Here is a 20,058-nt window from a genome sequence, read left to right on the forward strand (position 1 = left end):
TACGACTGGTTGTAATAATGCATAATGAGTGAAATATCCAGAATAAATGGCAAAAAAAAATAGGAAAAAATAAAGAATAGAGAATTATGGGTTGCTAAAACATAAAGAATAGATAATAATTTGCAAAAATAAAAAAATAAAAAAATAGAGAAAATGAATTAAAAACTACAGAAATGAAGGGCCCCCATCCAGATCCTCATTTACAGTTGTATTTGTTTGTAATTTTCTTTGTTCTGCTCATTATTATGCCATGAATATGTACTTAACACTTCAGCTTTTACTTTGCATTAAGCATGTTAAGTGAATAGAGAGATAAACAGATCTAACTGATCCTCCATTTTAACAACTGCTTACATGTACCTTGAAATTTAAATAAGAAATGAGCTAACTCAAATGTTTGCGTTATTCGCAAAGATTCGCATTATCAGTAAACACTTACATACTAGGTAGAAACCGTAAACACAAGTTTGCATGACGTTAACACGTTTCTGTACAAAACACTATTAAAGTTGATCTTTTGTTATTGGTTCAATAAACATATATTGCATTTGCATTGAATTGTATTGTATTACATACTTGATACCCGTATGTAGAAATAAATTGTTGACGATCGGCAACGTTTATAAATGAAACGAAAATGGAAATTCTTTTTAACTAAGAGGACTACTTTTAAAGGTAATTTTAGTAAGCTCTGTTGAATATATATTTGAAATATCAATATGATATGAAGTTGTTTTCCATTTGTGTGATGTTTTTAGCTTTTGATTTTGCCTTTTGATAAAGGACTCTCCAATTAAAAAAATTCTTTGAGTTCGGCATTTTGGTAACTTTTCTTTTCATTTTTCAGACAGAAATTTAAGTATATTCATTTTCTATAATTATGTTTTATATTAAATGACCTTTATGATAATAAAATACTATAGTAGTTTGTTGTGAACATGGGCGTATCAGGGATGCGTCTTTTATTGCTACATGTGTTTTAAGTTTTAAGTTGATTTTTTTTATATTGAGCGCCTGCTTTTTTAATCTTCCCCTTTGTATCCCCCCTCTATGAAAGTCCGCGATCTGTTACTGCATGGATATCATATGTTACACATATAAATGCCCTTTGAGTACCTCATTCTGGAATATGAGAAGACAACTATTTATGTTACTATTTAACTAAGTGATTTAATTCATAGTAAACCAAATAGAATAGCTGGACTTCATAATAAAACGTGTAAAGCCTCGTAAGATGTACAAAAGTTTTTGTTTAAATACACTTATAAACAAGTCTAACATGTAATTCAATCGTCTGTGTGTATCGCTCCATGAATTATTTGAAAAAAAACTATTAGTGCTATTTCAATGGGTTGCTAACAAGGGTTTATCTATTTAAAGGTCTATCTAACAAAGAATACCTACATGTAACTTCCTTATTCATTGTACACGCTCCATTGATTATACCATTTGAATGAACCAGTAAAGTGACTTAGACAAAAAAATCCCGAGTGAGACCTACCGTATAAGCCTTAATTCCGCGTTTACAACACGAAGCATGACATATGTTGAGAGGGATCTGCTTACCCTTCTTGAGCACCTGAGATTATCCCTAGTTTTTTGTGGTTTCGTCACGTGTTGCGCAGTCTTATGTTTTCTATGTTGTCAGTTTGAATGACTTATGAATGTCCTTCTAGAATCTTTCGACTGCATGACAACACCTACACTTAAAACAGCAAACAACTTTTGACACAAATCATTCGTCTTTTTCTGAAGATTAAACATTGTTTATGAAAGATTGTTAAAAAGTAAACAACATTGACATGAGATAGTTTGCTCAGTAAAGATAAAATCAGCATCTATCTAGAGTACTATTTTTAGTAGCAGGCGCCTTCCGGAGTGTCATGAACTTGTTTTTTTTGCCCTCCTCCTTATTTCAAAATCCATTGTTTGGTTTCTTTTAATTGTAATAATTTTTTTGTGTTTTTCTGTGTTATACTTCCATAAATTTTCAACAAACAGCGTTTGTTTACGATTTATATTCCTATCAATTGCTATAGTTTATTGTCGACAGCGGTCACTAATATTTCTTTGTATCAGTATTGCCGATTGACGACCAAATGTCTGATTTTTCGTCATTTTTTCTATGTGATCTTCATACTGCAAAGCAAATAATGTTTTGGAATGCAACATTTTTTGTTTTCTTTCAAGAAAACTGCTCACATGATCACATTAAAATTTTAGTACTAGTACATTGGACAATTCAGAGTCATTTAATATCTTAAAAGGGGTGGATGGTTTTTTTTTCTGTGGGATACCAATTTTCTTAGGCCCGATTGGCTCAAAATATATCTGAAGGGTGCCCATTTTTGTTTCTGATGGGTCTTTTGTTGTCTTAATATGTAAAATTGAGGAAATGCACCTGAGAGAAGTTGAAGTTTGCCTGAATTTTTTTTCTACAAGGTATAATCCCCCCTCCCGGCTTTTCATATATTAAATGGAATGTCCCATTACGAAATTGTTTCAATGCAGCATTTTTGTTTACCATATAAGACTATGGAGCAGTCAATATACAAGACTCAGGGTGGATATATTTCAAACGAGGGGGCGGCTTTATTTCAGAAAACGGAATCTATCTACTACCGATATCATGAGCGGAAACAGACCTTTTCGCTATTTAGGAATCTGTGACACTTCAGTAAACTATTGACGTATAATACAACAATCACTTTTCCTTTGTGGCGTCAGACATTTTCAATTGTGACATCATTTTTTTCGAGAATCAAAGGCTATGTGATGTCTAGTAATGACGGACAAAAAGCATTGTACGACTTTGCCCCCCCCCCCCGCAAAGCTATAGAAAAACAGTACATTAACGGGTGTTACACTCTTTTTAGACGATACACGGACTCATTTTAGTTGTTACACGGACTATTCTTATCAGTACACTAAGGGATTAGACATTTAACTTCAATAGTGGGGAGGGGGGGGGGGGGGTATGGTTTTCTCCTAAAATAGATATTTTGATCCCAAATTTTATGAGAAAAAAATTATCATGGTCAAGCAGATGACAACTTAATGTTTTGCATGATTCCTGATTTTCCGAATACCGTTAATAGTGCTCATTGGCGGATCCAAGGGGGGGGGGGGGGGTCAATGCATTTGAATGGGGACATATAGTTTGAACCCCCCTTTGTCCTGGGTTGGGACCCCCTTTTGGAAATGGCTGGATTCGCCCCTGGTTCTTATTTTAACAAAAACATTTGAGTGATGGCGTTGAAAAGTAAATAGTTAATATACTAAAAAAAACATACCGCCCCCTTTATGTAGCAAAGACGTTACGCATGATATTGGTGTACTTTTGGTAACGTCGTATGTAAAAGGAGGTAAGGGTTTACACCATGTTCTCTGTGGAACAAAAGAAATTATGAGGTATACGTAGTGTGTTCTATGAACGAAAAAAGATGTTGGATATTCAGTAAATGGGCATAAGGATTTGTCGCCTACGATTTGTTGTTATATATTTCATGTAAATCTACGTTTTTTTCATAAAAATTATTCAGAGACTATTTTATGTTGGGGGTTTTAATCAAAATTGGTGCCACAGAAGCAGAACTCTCATAGTTTTTTTGGTAAATTATTTGTTGTGAAGCGTTAATTATAAATTTCCGATGATACACACAAAATTGATTTTCATCCTAAAATTTGCTTAATATTCCAACTATCTTTATTTGAATAAAAGTAACTAAAGAAAAATTATGACCAAATAAACAAAAATATATTCTGCGTGATCCTTCTACACATGGTTGGTAAATGCCGTCAAAATGTATAGTTTTGCATCAAATTCTAATGATTTTTTTTATTAGCTGACCGATTTATTTGTATGTTCAGAAATCTAGGACAATCAAAAATATATGTATATGAGCATGTAGCTACATGTATAATGATTGATAAAATGTACGTCACACCAAAATTCACGGTATCACAATCAGAGTTATTTTTTTATATAGTTTTGTAGAGTTTTGAAAATGTTAAATGGAAGACTAGTATGAAGTTTTGAACTTAAACTTTTACGAATAATATACTTTTAATGAATTATTCTGTTCTTTTTAATACAATTTTATTGGTTATTAAAGAACCGATTTAGCATAATGTGATTTTATCGGTTTTTTTTCTCTCTCGATTTGTTTGAAAGTAAAAGCTTTATACAAAACATGAAATAGATCAACACGAAACAGTAATTGCTTTTTTGTTTCCTTAAATAGTAAATGAATGTGAAAATAACGAAAACAGCTCTTGTTTTCAAAACTAATAAACATTAAGTATAGGAACAATTATAGGTTTAGTTAGCTATAAAATCACTGACAGGTTTAATCCACAATTTTCTACATAAGTTAATGTCTGTACAAAGTAAGGAATATGACACTTTTTCTCTATTCGCTTGATGTGTGTTAGCTTTTGATTTTGCCATTTGAATTTTCGTTTTTAATTTTCCTCGGAGTATTTTTGTGATTTGGCTTGTTATAAATAAGTATTTTGAACTTGACCCACGCTTTAACCGAAAATTAATTGATTGAGAGTTGGTGATTAACGCAATTTCAGCAGTCTACTATATGAGAAGCATATGTTTATTTCTATCCAATGGGCCCACAAAAGCATATAGCATGTACAATAAAAGACATTATTTAAGACACCAACAGAAAAAAAAGAAAAGAATTGCGTCCAAAATTAGTTTTATTTGCAGAGGAGGCCGCAGTGCACAGAGAAAGCACTGATCTTCGACTGGAAACCGTCACTTCCTAGTAAATAAGGTTCGTCGAATTTACAACCTCGATGTTGACACGGTCACACCTAGTGATCAGTGTAAATATACTTCTTAGATCGCTTTGAAAACAAGGCCTCGGAAATTCTTTAAGTAGTAGAAATCAACCAAAGAATTTAACTATTACAGATCACAGTACGGCTCTCAACAATGAGCAAACTTGATTCCGCACAGTAATCTAAAAAAGGCCTCGAAATAAAATAAGGTAAAACCATTCAAACGAGAAAAGTAACGGCCTGATTTAAATACATAACAATCAACGGGAAAAAAAGATATACAGCAACAAACGACAGCCACTGAATTTACAGGCTCCTGACTTGGGACAGGCACATACAGAATGTAGCGATAAACATGTTTGCTGGCGCCAAACCCTCCCCTTACCTGAAAGTGAAACAGTACAACACATACCCTCGCACATTCAAAACTAGTATCATTTTCTTCTTTAATTTAATTCAATGTGTCTCAAGTCGGATATTTTCTTGTCAAATAGATATAGTCGACTTTGCAATGATTTAGGTTTTATTTGTAGTTACTTAGATCGATAATGAGACAATTAGGCAAGTAGGGGGCAGAATTTGGTGTTGTCTCACAAAATTTGTTTATTCGTTCAACTCGTAAAATATTGCTGTTTGATTTAAAAAAAAAAAACCATAACGAACAAAAAGACTTCACCGATGTTTACTGGGTATGTACCGTAAGACGATACATATACGTGTACTTATTTTAATTAAGAAACGTGAAATAAAATATATGGCATCGTATAGAATGTATCATTTATAATGATTTTTTTTTGTAATTTAAATGTCATTTGTTGCAGATATATATATAAAAAAATCTCCGAATTTGATTTATTGCTGTTGTGCCGAAGTTTGCGTTAATTCCTAAAACGATCAATATTCTAATTGATACGAATATCATTCAAGATATATCTAAATTTCCTATTTGGTCTCCGGAAGATTTGTGTAAATATGTTTAATATTTGTTGTTGAGTTGCTGTCTGATTGAAATATACTCAAATCAGATTTTATTGAAATATTATGGTATATTTAAATGAGAAACGCATTTCAACGAGGTGAAATCAAATATAAATTATAAATTCATATTTTATATATACTCTCTAAGTAAAATAAATACGTTACAAAAACACATTAACGTACCAAGTGAACGTCAAAAACGTCAAATTAGCGATGCTGTGACATATTGGTAGACCACCATGCGACCTCTTCATTTTGATGATTTTTAGATTTCTCTTTACTTTATACATGTTATATACATCAACATGTTCCTTTTGCAAAGGAATTTGACTTTATAGTGATGTTTTTCGAAACACTTATGTTGTTTTTACTTTTTTTTACGATAAGTAACAACTTGTCCTTAATAATTCTAAGAAAAAATGAAAACGCTTTCATTATGACATTTTGGTAGACTCTTTCAACGCATCGATATTCGATACTAATCGATAAAGATATTATTCTAAGCAAAGAATATTTTCTTTTGTGTTTGGAATTTATCATGCTGGCTTCATTTCTCCGATCTTTTATGCAAAACACATTATTTTTCGGTGTTTTCTATAACCAACACCGGAATTTCTAACGTAAAACGTTGGTGAAAATTGTTAGTGACGGGAGACCTTTGAGGTTAATATTAATATACTAAATATTTTTTTTGTTTTAATGCTATAAATGAGATTACTGTCCGAATAAATGCCGTTCAAATGTAATAGATTAGGAGGCATGTTATATTTCATGACTTGATGAACAATTTTGCATATTTTTAATCAATATTGATAATTTCTTTATAGAACAAGTTTTTTTAAACGTTATTGTGACAGTGTACTTTGGGCTAGATTTTTGGTAATGATGTCGAGGTTTTCAATGGTTTGCTCATTTATACATTGGATTTCTTTGCTTTCATAGAATTTTCAAAATTTGTTTTACAAAAGGATATGCGCAATCATAAATTTGAGAATATAATCTTCTCGCTATAAAAACATTTTAAATGGTTGTGCCGTAAGGGAGTTATATTTCTCCTTGGTGTCTACAGTCAAAATTGACTTCTTTCAAGACCTACTCGGTCCACAAATTGCGTTATTTATGTTTTAAACACATGTCACCCCAAAGCCCTAACGCTCTTCTTCCCAATGGTGTAGCAATATTATATATTATAAAGGTATATAATATATAATATTGCTACACCATTGGGAAGAAGAGCGTAATTAGGGCTTTGGGGTGACATGTGTTTAAATACTAACTCACCAATACACGATTGATCCTATATAAAACAAAAAGTGTTCATGTAATACACGTCCAAATAAACAGGAAATCTACAAGAAAATCATTCAACTTATGTCATCAATTTTAGGCGGTAGGCTGCGATTGGATCATATAGTAACACGTGTTTAATCCCGATCAACACTTGCAGATCAGAGACGAGCATGAATTTAAAGAAACAACAAAGTATATGCCTGAATATATATAATATTAAGACAAAATCCATTTTTTTCATAAACATTTCATTCACTAATGAAGTAGGAAATTCATTCTTTTGATACCGTTATATTGTAAGTTATATCAGTGGCAGATCTAGGTCTAAATCCAGGACAAAACAGGGGGGGGGGGGTCCAACTTTATGTCCACATAATGCATTTAAATGCATTGATCGTCAAAAAAAGGGTTGGTCCAACCCCTGGGACCCCCAACACTGCATATTAAATTCATGTATTTTGCAACAAATGCGCGATTTTTACGATTTTTTTTTAAGGTAGAATGGGGGGATGGAATGGCACATCCTGCATTTTTTCATCAAAAATAAAGATCACAGCCTGTTTATTTTAAATGAATTAGCCCCTCCTCGTTTTCCGTTTTATTCATACAAATCAAACGTTATCTTACTTATCACTAAAATATTTCTTTAATATATTACTTTTTTACAAAGTTGCATTTTAAAAAGTCTTAAATGTGTACAACATTTATCTTTTACTTGAAATGGTTCTTTTTTTTTTATCAAATTATTAGATTCCTGATTTTTTTTCTTGAAAAAAAAATCTCGGTTGAAGGGAAATGGAAATAAAATGTGTTTACATTATAACTTACATTTACTGCTTTATGGCTATCTAAGTTTCTCAAATGTTTAGTATTGCTAAAAGTATTATTACTTTCTTGAAACGTCGTACAAGTCAGATAAAAAACAAAAGTAACAAAAAAACAGGCCGGTTACAACCAGCCGAATAGTTTTTCTGCACTTGTAGTCAGGTCAAGGTCAGCCTCGTACCTTGACCCGACTACTCGTGCAGAAAAAACTATCCGGCAACGGTTGTTACCGGCCTGCTTTGTTACCTTTGTATTTTATCTAATACATAATGGAGGCCCCTCAGGGGGTGTCTAAGTAATTACATAATCACAATTTTTGTTGCCGCAATATGAATCGCAAATACAAATACAAATATACAAATACAAATATTTTATTGGCACAAACACAATTACAATAATTGGCAATGGCCCATACAACTGGTATACAAATAGTAATAATGCATAGAATATCAATAGGCATATTTAGAACAATATCATCGAACGATATCAATATCATCAACAGTAAATGATTAAAAAAAAATATATCAATTACATAGTTGGTCAAACATATTAAGTATTGCAAATAATGACAATATTAATATGTAATATTATGAACAATGATTATTAGCAATTTTATAGAGTTTGTTCTGCTTTACGCAGGTTCAAACTGTCTGAGATGAAAGAGGAAGTTAATTTTAGGATTGTGTATGAATTATTATTTAATAAAAAGATTATATTATTTTCATGTTTTTGAAATTTTGTAGGATCAACGATTATATTTGAAACTTTATGGTAAAATATGTCCCTCTTAGTTGAGTATTTTTCACAATGTAAAAGAAAATGTTTTTCATTTTCAATTTGACCAGAATTACATACAGAGCAGTATCTCTCATTTCTGGGAATATTTAGATGTCTCCCTCTTTCAATCATCAGTGTATGAGCGCTTATACGGATCTTACATATTACAGCTCTGTCACTTCTGTTTTTTAATATATCAACATAGGGTGGTCTTCTGCCCATTATGTAGACACTTTTGAAAAAGTCTAACTTTTTGGATTCAAATATATTTGCATTTTGAACTTGCAAACATTGGTCATTAATTCTTTGTTTAATAGAATTTAAATTACCTTTAACATAATTAAAGTTATTGATGATATAAGACATTCCAAGTTCATTCAAAAGACTCTTGACCTTTATGACCCAAGGGTTTGAATCTACAGATTTAGTGAATATATCATATGCCAAAGAATTTTCCGAAGAAACTATATGGTTCAGGTAGTTGAATATTGAATATAATATTTTATTTTTCAAGGGAATTCTATTAAGTTCAGCTCGACATCCATCATTAGATGCCTTACAGTGAACCCCTAATATGTCTTTGATAAATTTAACATGAAGTTTTTCAAATGGATCAGAGTCTTTAAAATGTGATTCCACCCCCCAAATTTCACTACAATATGTAAGAATTGGAGTAACTAAACAATCAAACAATTTTTCAAGAAGTCTACATGGGTTGTTGAGACCTATAGTTTTCTTTATTTTATAGTATGCCTTCCTGGCTTTTTCCATTAGAGTATTCACAGCAAGGCAAAAATTGCCATTATACTTTAAAACAATACCCAAGTAACAATAATTTGTTACTGTTTCAAGATATGCATTATCATAAGTAAAATGGTTTAACAATGTCTTGCCATTAGAATTAAATATCATAATTTTTGATTTATCAGTATTAACTTGTAGTTTCCATGTTGAACAATATTCATGTAAAATATCAAGAGATTTTTGTAGACCTTCTTTGCTTTCAGATAGTAAAACAATATCATCTGCATATAAAAGAATGTTCAAAGAGGTATCCCCAATAGCAACTGGATCCGTATGTTTGTTATCAAGATTACCTACTAGATCATTTATAAAATAGTTAAAAAGAAGTGGACTCAATACGTCACCTTGTTTAACACCCCTTTCTGATAGGAATGGAGGACTCAACCCATTAGAGAATTTTATTCTACATACTGTATCAGTATACATTGAATAAATAACATTAAACATTTTTTGGGGGATATTATGTTTTATGAGTTTAGAAAATAAGCCTAGTCGCCATACAGTATCAAATGCCTTTTTTAAGTCTATGAAGGCAGCAAAAACTTTTTTCTTTTTTTGTCTATATTGATCAGTTATGGTCTTAAGAGTGAATATGTGGTCAGCTGTACGACTTTTCTCTTTAAAACCTATTTGATTTTTACTTATTAAATTTTTGATATCCATAAATTTTACTAAACGTTTATATAAAACTTTATTAAAAAGTTTACCCAGGTTGGAACTAATAGATATACCTCTATAGTTCCCTGGATCAAATTTGTCCCCTTTCTTATGCAAGAGAACAAGTAAGCTCTCATTCCATATTCTCGGAAATTGACCAGATTCGAATATGCTATTAAAGAGTTTATGAAGTGGTTTTATTAAGATGGGGATTGCATTTTTCAACATTTCATTTGAAATCATGTCGGCTGATGTGCTTTTGCCATTTTTAATTAAACGAATAGCTGTTACTATCTCTTCAATTGTTATCTCTGAACTCAAGTGAGTTAAGTCATCTGTAACATGTGATAAATTAAACTTTTCTTTTAGAGAGTCAAAATCTTTAATAATTTTAGAGTGAAAACTATTGTGATTTATGTCACAGCTATTCAATTTTTTATAAAACTGGATGAAATCTTCTTGTGGTAAAGATTCATTTTCTTTGTTATTACTTTTTTGTCTACTTAATTTATTCAAGATGTTCCAAAACATCTTTGGGTCTTTCTCACATGTATAAAGTTCTGAAAATATATCTTTTTTGTATTTATTTTCTTCATATTTACATAGACGTCTTAGTCTAGATCTGAAAGAATAAAATTTATGTCTGTATTCAGAATTATAGGGATGTTTATTAACTAACTTTGCATAATTTTTTACTGTAACGCCAAGTTCACGGCAAGATTCAGAGTACCAAGGTCGTCTTTTTGACCTATTTTGATTTTTATTTCTGACTGGGACTTTCTTTACTAGTTTAGCAGACTTCAAAGCATTTTCATATAGTATATTATTAAATGAATTTACTGCTGATTCAGAGTCTTTAAAAGTTGATTTCAAAAACTGTTCAAATTTGTTTTTACTCTCTATACTATTGCTATATTTAATGTGTAGAGATTTATTGCTTCAGGTGTCCATATAAATTTATTTGGGATAGGATCCAACTGATATTGGGGTGTATTTTGAGGCATAATAAAACCTATTAATAAAGAACAACTTATTATACAATGATTTGACAAAGAAGTAAAGTCATGTACTTCAAAATAACCAACTATATGTAATAATTCTTTAGACACAAGCATATAATCTACAACACTACATCCATTGTATGTAATACAAGTGTGTTTACCATGTAAATCACCTATGGTTCTGCCATTTAGTATTCTAAGACTTGATTCCTTACATAAATTCAGTAGATACTTTCCACTATTGTTGACAAGTTTGGTGTCAAGGTTATTCCTTGGTATATTTTGATCAGAAATATATTGTAAATCATCTTGATTTGAAGTACAAGAATTATCAAAGGCAATAAAATCTGGTTTTGTATTAGTATAGGCATTGAAATCGCCTTGGACTATAATGTGCCCTAAATTAGAGTATTTAACAACATCAGCTAGTAGCTTGTCATAAATGGGTTCTAACCCGGTAGTGTTCGTGCTAGAACTTTCTGGAGACATATATACTGTAGCAATATATATGTCCTTATCTAATTTGAAAAAATTATGGTCAATTTTGATCCAAAGGATATCAGTGTGATATTTTGGTAATTTTTTTATTCCTTTTGAAATGGAATTTTTAGCAAAAATATTTATTCCACCAGAATTACGTCTGGCTTTATGATGCTTTTTCCTATTATTACTGTCAACAAAGCAGAAACCTGGGATACTTATTTCATTAACATCAACATCATTTGTCCAAGTTTCAATAAAGCTTATAATTTGAAAGTGTCGCATATAATGAAAAACTCCATGAGGAGTCTCATTTTATAAGGTATATTTAGAGCGGAATGTTTTTTTAACGTTTTTATATTCATATAAGTCGTGAGAACAATGAGAAACTGTTATGACGATCAAAGTGTAGCGTACGCCCTCTACGTACCCCTGGATCAACATGTACGACTGCAACCTGTCTTACTTACTAAAAAATCCTAACAGAAAAATTTCCGGAAAAAGTCCTGAAACGAGTTGTATATTATGCATAGTAGATAGTTACCCGCTCCCTGTCAAAGTATGTTTCCTAACGATTGTGAAAGAAATGGTAAGAATAGACGGTTTTTGTCAAACATACTCAAAGATATATCCAATATGTTGTGAATATACAAAGAAGTATGTTAAAATAAGACGTGCAAGTTGAAATTCTGGTCCCAGCTGGTGCAGTGGTGGTCCTAGTCATGTCCAAACAACAATAGAATATACACATGTAGCCTCACCGGACACAATTACGAACGATTTTTGAACTGTGATTAATATTTTTTTATGTAGACTACTTTTCTTGAATTCTTTATACCATAGAATTTAAGATGTATGAAGGCTTTCCATTTTGCATTATATTCCACATAAAATTTTATTCACGTTAGGATACTTTAGTAAGATTTGCGTGACCTCGTTTTACGGGTCGAGAGAGCCACATATGGACGCAATTCCGAACAGCGCTATATTGATTTATCTTGCAGAAGAAATCAATGACACCAGTCTAGATTGATAACGCATACATTAATCTTTATCTCAAACACACTTTCATCAGGCAGGGGACTTACTTAAATAAGTGATTTTCTAAATCACTGATTTAAGTAACATTATTTCCATAAAGGTTTGGAAATTAGAGTTGTCTTTCTTTAATAATCACCTATTTAAGTAGTACAAATTAATCACTAGAAGAAGTAATTTAATTTTACTGTAGCTTTAAATATAGAATACTAATGATCCAGGGACTAATTATGTTTCAAAACTTATCAGAACCAACATCTGTGTTGTCTAGGATGACCAGGTCATTTCAGGTGATGACCTTGTACTGAATCTAGGATAATGACATAAAAATCACTTGTTTAAGTATCAGACCTCAATTTCCTTCCCAAAAATCACTTCTTTAAGTATCATTCTTTTAATAATCCTTACTAATTTCAACACCCCCGAACAGTGAGATTTTTATCGCGAATAGTAGAATTTTATTACATAATCTGAAAGATGAAACCTTGAACTTCACAGGAAAGATACTCCCACTGCTGGGAAAAATCTTTTAAGAAAGTATCAGTTCATTATGTAAAGCCATTATTATAGCATTTTTTCAACTAAAATAGAATTTTCAGCTAAATGATAGCATCAAAGGCAGAAACCTTTCTACTTAAAAGAAGCAAAAAATTTTTTTTTTTTAATTTTACTAATTAAAAGATATTATTTAAACCTATGTGTTTAAAATTTGGAAAAAAATACAAAATTCCAATTTGTGACAAAACCACGATTTTGCTACTCAAATAAGTGATTTAAAAATCACCTATTTCAGTAAGTCCCCTGACTGTTCATAGGAAAAAAAATAAGATGCACAAGTTTGTTTTTTACTTCAATTACTTCAGCAGTGGTTGCAGACAAAATGTCGGTCATGTGTAAAGGAAAGATTTCTGATTTTTTTTGTTTTTGTGTAAGTTCCTCCTTTAAAGGAGCACGGAATTCAAGTTTATCCATTTCGGTGGTGTACTTATCATTCATCTATAAAAAAAAATATATAGGTCAACATTTCTTTCTGAGTTCTCTGGAATTATTGATAAAATTAACATATTTTCTTTTGACCACAAAATTAGGGTCACAAGAGTCTAAAAAACGTCAATTGTGGGGTTATTTGGGCAAGATAAAAGGCATTACGCACATGAACAGAATCAGGAGATATTTTTCTTTCTATATATTGACAAAAGAAGGCCATATGCACTTACCTTTATGTATTTTTTATATAACTTGCAGGCCAGATTGCCGTTCTTATAATATTTTCAGAATAATTTTGACCCCATGCGTCCACAAATATTCACTGGTTAAAGATTTTAAAATTTTAATAACTAATCATTGAATTGTTTATTCATGAATACAAATTTTCAAGTTGTATATTAATCAGGGGTTCAAACTTACTTTAAGCAATGGAAGGTCCAGGACTTTTGACCAAAAATACTTGAAGGTGACTGGTCTTCCATTATTCTTAAAAAGGTCCAATTTTTATTTAAAATTCAATTTATAAAAACAAAATGCTTACCATAACATGATAAGATAAAACCTGAGGATTCCAGTAAATAAGTTTTGAGCGGGAAATACAAATATGAGATTTTCGGTAGGAAAGAAAAAATAGATAAAAATAAAATATTGCTGGGAAATACAAATAAATGATTTTCAGTCGGAACGAATTAATAGCATGAATAGGGTCGGCCGGTAAAGGACAAACAAACAATATTTTAATTTAAGCCTTATGTAATATTTTGTTTTTGTGTCGAAAAGGGAAACCATTTTATTCAATGTTTCAAACATAAGCAGTGATAAGTGTGTTGAAGATTTCAGGTAAAGGAACTTTACCAATAATTTTGCCATCACTTGGGGACCTTGTCCGCCATCATCTTGTTTGCCGTCAAAGAATTAAAAATCTTCTCACCTGAAACTACTGGGCTAAAATGTTATCAAAATTTACCTGAATGTTCCTAAGGGCATCTACATTTGTAGTTTAAAAATTGTATCTGGTGATTTAATCCATTAACAAACATGGCTGATGAGGCTAAAAATAGAACATAGGGATAATTTGCATTTTTTAGCTTATACATTTTTTATTTCAAAAACTAAAGCAGATAGAGCAAAATTATTATTAATTCTCGTATCTCCTGTAAAATTTTCAAAAAATTTGACAACACGTTTCGGAGTTTTTGCCTCTGAAATGACAACTTTTAGTAAATTTTGAAAGTTTTTGGTTAATATATCTTAAAAACTAAAGCAGTTAAAGCAAATTTGACAATTTGGAGGTCTCGGTTTATCTTCTGTGGAATTTTTAGAAAAATTATTTATCATTTTTTCGAGTTATTGTCCCTGAAATGTCAATAACTTGTTGATTTCGTAGTTTTGAAATTTCAATAAGTAAAAACAATCAAAATAAGTTCTACAAATCATCAACTTAGACTGAATAGTCAAATGCATATATGACCCCTTACAGGAATTGTATTTTATAAATGATGCAGTATCTATAGATAAAAAGAAATTGTTTCTTGAAAATGTATTTCCAGGTCATTAATGTCATACATGTACATGAAGGTTGTAAATCTATGACCTCATAAATATGCACGATATACACACAAAGCAAAAGAACAAGGCTTTTATTGTTGTTCTTCTCATAGTCAAATTGAGGCCTTCAACACGGAATGTTGTATAATATGTATTATTATACCTTACATATATTTCAAATAATTCTATTGGGTGAAACGTTATCACGAGACATGGAATAATTCATTTAATTTTCATTCAATTGCAATGAACAATGATGAAGGACGAATAACCCTAAAAGCTTACCCCAGCGGAGAATAACCCTATTATTCAACGGTGAATAACCTTTTCAGTTTGTTTATTTGTACTTGAGTTATCTCCCATGAAAATAACGTCACAGGCGTAAATAAACAAAATGGCAGCGTTCACATTACACTGGAAGCCCATTGAGAGACGAGGAAATAAGACATTGGACATGAATATAGCTGAGAGTGCAAGAAGCCGATGATATCTCTTATATACAGTCCTTTTCAGGGCCATCAATATTTTACAAAAAGATTCTACTTTTGTTGTAAATTCGAGTATTTTAAACACAAAAATGTATTTTCAAAAGTCAGTCTGTGTGTTAGGTTAAAAATATAGACTTTACAGTGTAAGTGTTCAAAATGCCCTTCCACTGTTAGTTCGGTATAATAAAACAATTGTGTCCCGTTGAAAAGGTGAATATCCAAAATTGTCAACCCTTAAGTTAAAAATTATTTCATTTCGGGCTGCGCCCTCAATGAAATAACCTTCTCGTGTTGACAATTTTGGATATTCACCTTTTCAACCGGCCATAATTGTATATTGTATCATTGAATTATTTATTAAGAAAATCAATTTGTCCGACCTCATCAATCACTTGGTTGAATCCAGAATTGAAAAATCTAGGATATGTACATTAATAATGTGACACTGGGCTTTTATCATACCTGATGAAGGGAGTAAGTTGGTGTGTTGTATGAATTAGAAGACAATAAACATGATAAAATATCATCAGTACTAGACCTACAAAATGCCACTTAAGAAGATCTAAAAATAGGCAAAACTAACCATTATAACTGATTGCAATAAAGGAAAAAGAAAAAAATCAAAATGGCATATTTTTTACCAGGTGAGCGATTGAGGCTCACGAGAGGCTCTTTTTATTTGTTTTCCCATTGTATGCAGGTGTTGCTACACTACACATGCTCATTTTTTCACTTTTGTACAAAATTTTTCACAAAAATAACTCCCATGAGACAGCCTGGCTAATAATACAGTGACGTGACACAAAAATAACTCCCATTAGACAGCCTGGCTAATAATACAGTGACGTGACACAAAAATAACTCCCATTAGACAGCCTGGCTAATAATACAGTGACGTGACACAAAAATAACTCCCATTAGACACCCTTGCTAATAACACAGTGAAGTGACACAAGAATAACTCCCGTTAGGCAGCCTGGCTAATAACACAGTGACATGACACAAAATAACTCCCATTAGACAGCCTGGCTAATAATACAGTGACGTGACGCAAAAATAACTCCCATTTGATAGCCTTGCTAATACATGTAGCTCAGTGACGTGACACAACAATAACTCCCATTAGACAGCTTGGCTAATAATACAGTGACTTGACACAAAAATAACTCCCATTAGACAGCCTGGCTAATAGCACAGTAATGTGACACAAAAATAACTCCCATTAGACAGTCTTGCTAATAACAGGCCCTCATGTTATTGTGAATTTGTCCTAAAAAATCCTACACTGAGCTATGTATGGTACTATGGAAGGTTAAATCTCTTTCATTCATGACAAGTTACTTGTCATAAGCTAAAAAAGTATTATATATACATGTTTAGAAATGATACTGCAAATTGACAACAACACTTCAAATGGTCTGCATGGTGAACCAACGCCTGTGTGAATCAAACTTGCCACGAAATAACAACTGAACCAAAATTAATGTCTGTATAAAATTGTCCTGATGAAGCCTGCCTTGCAGGTGAAGACCATAGCAAATAAAATTGCAGACCATTTGAAGTGTTGAACATTGTCAATTTGGAGTATTATTTTAATGTTGCATTCATTTGCATAATTTGACAACCCTGCATACATGTACCAAGGTATCCACTTCAGGGACTCTATCGAAATGATTCACACAGGCATTGGTTCACCACATGGAGTTTAATGTTCAGAGATGGTTCAACCGATATTTATATAAATGTGAAGAACTGAAATTGAGCTATTTTATATTTTCAGTTTAAAGATCTACTGTCCATTTTTATTTGATTCAAGTCCAGTCAATTTATTACTTAGTAAAGGTAAGTGAACTGTTTACAGTGGCGTAGCTTGCATGTATGCTCAGATGCTCAAGCATCCACATCATTTTACAAGAAAAAAAATATAAATAAAGATATGTTCGCAGCAGTTAAACTCGGAGGTATAAAGTAAAATCATCGGAGGTATCCCTATGTAACAAGGGTTAGGATATAACATCCAATTATTTCCGATGAAGTATACGTGGTCTTTTATTAAGGATAATTTAGTTCATGTAATAAAACAAGATGATAAATTGCAGAAAAGTGTTCTCAATTTTTTTTCGTATGTTGTCAGCTACGGCAAGTGCAGAGGATGATGCACAGATCCTCGGACATGTTTCATCTGAAATATAGCCTAGCGGAGCGATGGCTTCCACAACTGACTAACAACATAACTGACAACTAAACCACCATATTCTGATATCGTTTCCTGTGACATGAAAGACGACGTGAAAAAAAAGTAATCTGTAATAGAGCGTGATCATACCTAGGCTTATCAGTAAATTCCAGTTTCTATCTAGGTCCACATATTAATTTTATTTTCAATAAAAGAACAAAGTTCCTATGTCCCCTGTATTGCACATATTTTGTGTAACAAAGGGACAAGGGCAATAACTAATAAAAAATATTGTTTTTCCTTTTCCTTTTTAGTTTAAAGGAGAAATAAAAGCTTCAGAGAAAATGCAATGGGATTTCCGTTATAATTTATATTTCAAAAGGTCAAAGCTTAGGACTTATTTTCGAAATTGTTATATTGATATAACAATGTGGCAAAAATTGTACACATGAGAGTGCAAACAAGACCGGATGGACGAACACCAGGTATTAAGATGATGTCCCCTGCGACACATTAATGGGATCACATCAATTCCTTTATACAGAAGTGCCGCTGTGATGGGGCCGTTTATGAGATGTCAAATATAAGATTGGTTGGAAACTTTTACATCAACATGATCAAATAAATAAACTATGAATTACATTCAATTTCGAGAATTTAGAGAAAAACATTTTGTTTTAAATATAATTATATGACATGTATGAATTGGTGGGTATTTTGAAATTAAACAAACATCTAACCAATGCCGGATTCTAGGGGAGTACTTGTGCTTACAGGAACAATGTCTGAAAAAAATATAATTTTCTGCATAAAATAGTCCCAAAAATGTTTCGCCTCGCTCCGCTGGGCAAAGGCAAAGCCGCATGCACATCATTTCAACCCTGGCTACGCAACTGGTTTAATTTCTGCCTTTGAACATTATAGTCAAATTGTATTTGAACGTTTGGTTATTTATTTTATCAAATGAAATTCAGAAATATATTTCAGTTGTAAATTTATATTAACATTCTTTAATGGGAGATAATCAAGAACTATCTGGTGAATTCTAAGTACACCAGCACTTATTTCTATTTTGTCCGCACCATATCTTTATATGATTTAAAATTACTCAAGCTACTCTTCCAATCTTTCCGTGAGTGATTTCCATCACTTTGATTTTAATTTTTTTTTAAACAGGATTAACATTTTGCCCTCATCTACTTATGTTAAATAAATTGGAAACAAAAAATAACATGACATAATTACAAAATAAATTGCATTTGGGAGTCCAAACTAAACAAAACATTGCAATCACAGGGATGATTCCACTATATAGTTTAGGGCCGCTTAGCGGCCCTTAAATAGGCCAGCGGCCCCAAAAAAATGTACATGAAAATTAATTCCCAATTCAGGAAAATAAAATAAAAATCGATATTTCCGGAAAAGTTTCTGTCACCGATTAAGGCAACTATAATTTTTCATAGTTTGTTGTCAAAACGTTTTAAAATCCGGATAAGAATGCTGTTTACGATCACATTTTATTAACAACGATTTAATTATGTCAGCATGTGGCAAACAATTTTAGCAGCCGAATTCAATTGATTAATATGTTATGGGAGTATTCGATCTTGTAAAAGCAGATCGCCCAGCAGGTTGATAAAAATGGGTGTCAAACCAGACCTCGGTAGAGAGCAAATTCAAATTTTGATATAACATTGATGGATAAAGTTAAATGGGCTCCGATCTCGTAAAAGCAGATCGCCCAGCAGAGCCGGTTATATAATATAATGAAAACTTGTTTTGTAAAAGAAATTATTTCCTCATTTAAGGCAAAAGTTTGAGCGTTTTTTGAAAATAATGTTGATGATAGACCATTCATGAAATACGATGTCATCATAATGGAACTATTTCAAAAGATTTAAGATGATCCAAATAATTTTAAAGATCACTGGTTCAATGCTTTAAATATCTTATCAATTAAGTATATGAACTTTTGTAATTACTTTTCTGAATTCGACAATTGACCAGTTCAATTTGAAATCCATTTGAATCAAGGTAAATTTATAGAGATGACCTGCTGTTGAAAAATACCCGATGAATGATTTTTTTCAGTGGTTTATGTTAGCTGAAATATATGTTTTTGTAATAGGCTTAGGTAACTATAGCTGAATTGATAGACTAGTACATCATGTTCAATGATATTCATGTAATAACAGGAGCCCATCCAGAATTA

At 31.7% G+C, this 20,058-nt stretch overlaps 1 protein-coding gene across 1 annotated transcript in view; it reads left to right on the forward strand.

Moving 5' to 3' along the window:
• Nucleotides 1–562: 562 nt before the first annotated feature.
• Nucleotides 563–20,058, forward strand: part of LOC139499213 (uncharacterized) — a 327,861-nt gene continuing 308,365 nt past the window's right edge. The window contains exon 1 of the mRNA XM_071287890.1: nt 563–675. The gene's annotated coding sequence lies outside the window, so the exon portion shown is untranslated. The remainder of the gene's footprint in view (nt 676–20,058) is intronic.

This window comes from Mytilus edulis, chromosome 12, assembly GCF_963676685.1.
Source record: "Mytilus edulis chromosome 12, xbMytEdul2.2, whole genome shotgun sequence".
NCBI lineage: Eukaryota > Metazoa > Mollusca > Bivalvia > Mytilida > Mytilidae > Mytilus > Mytilus edulis.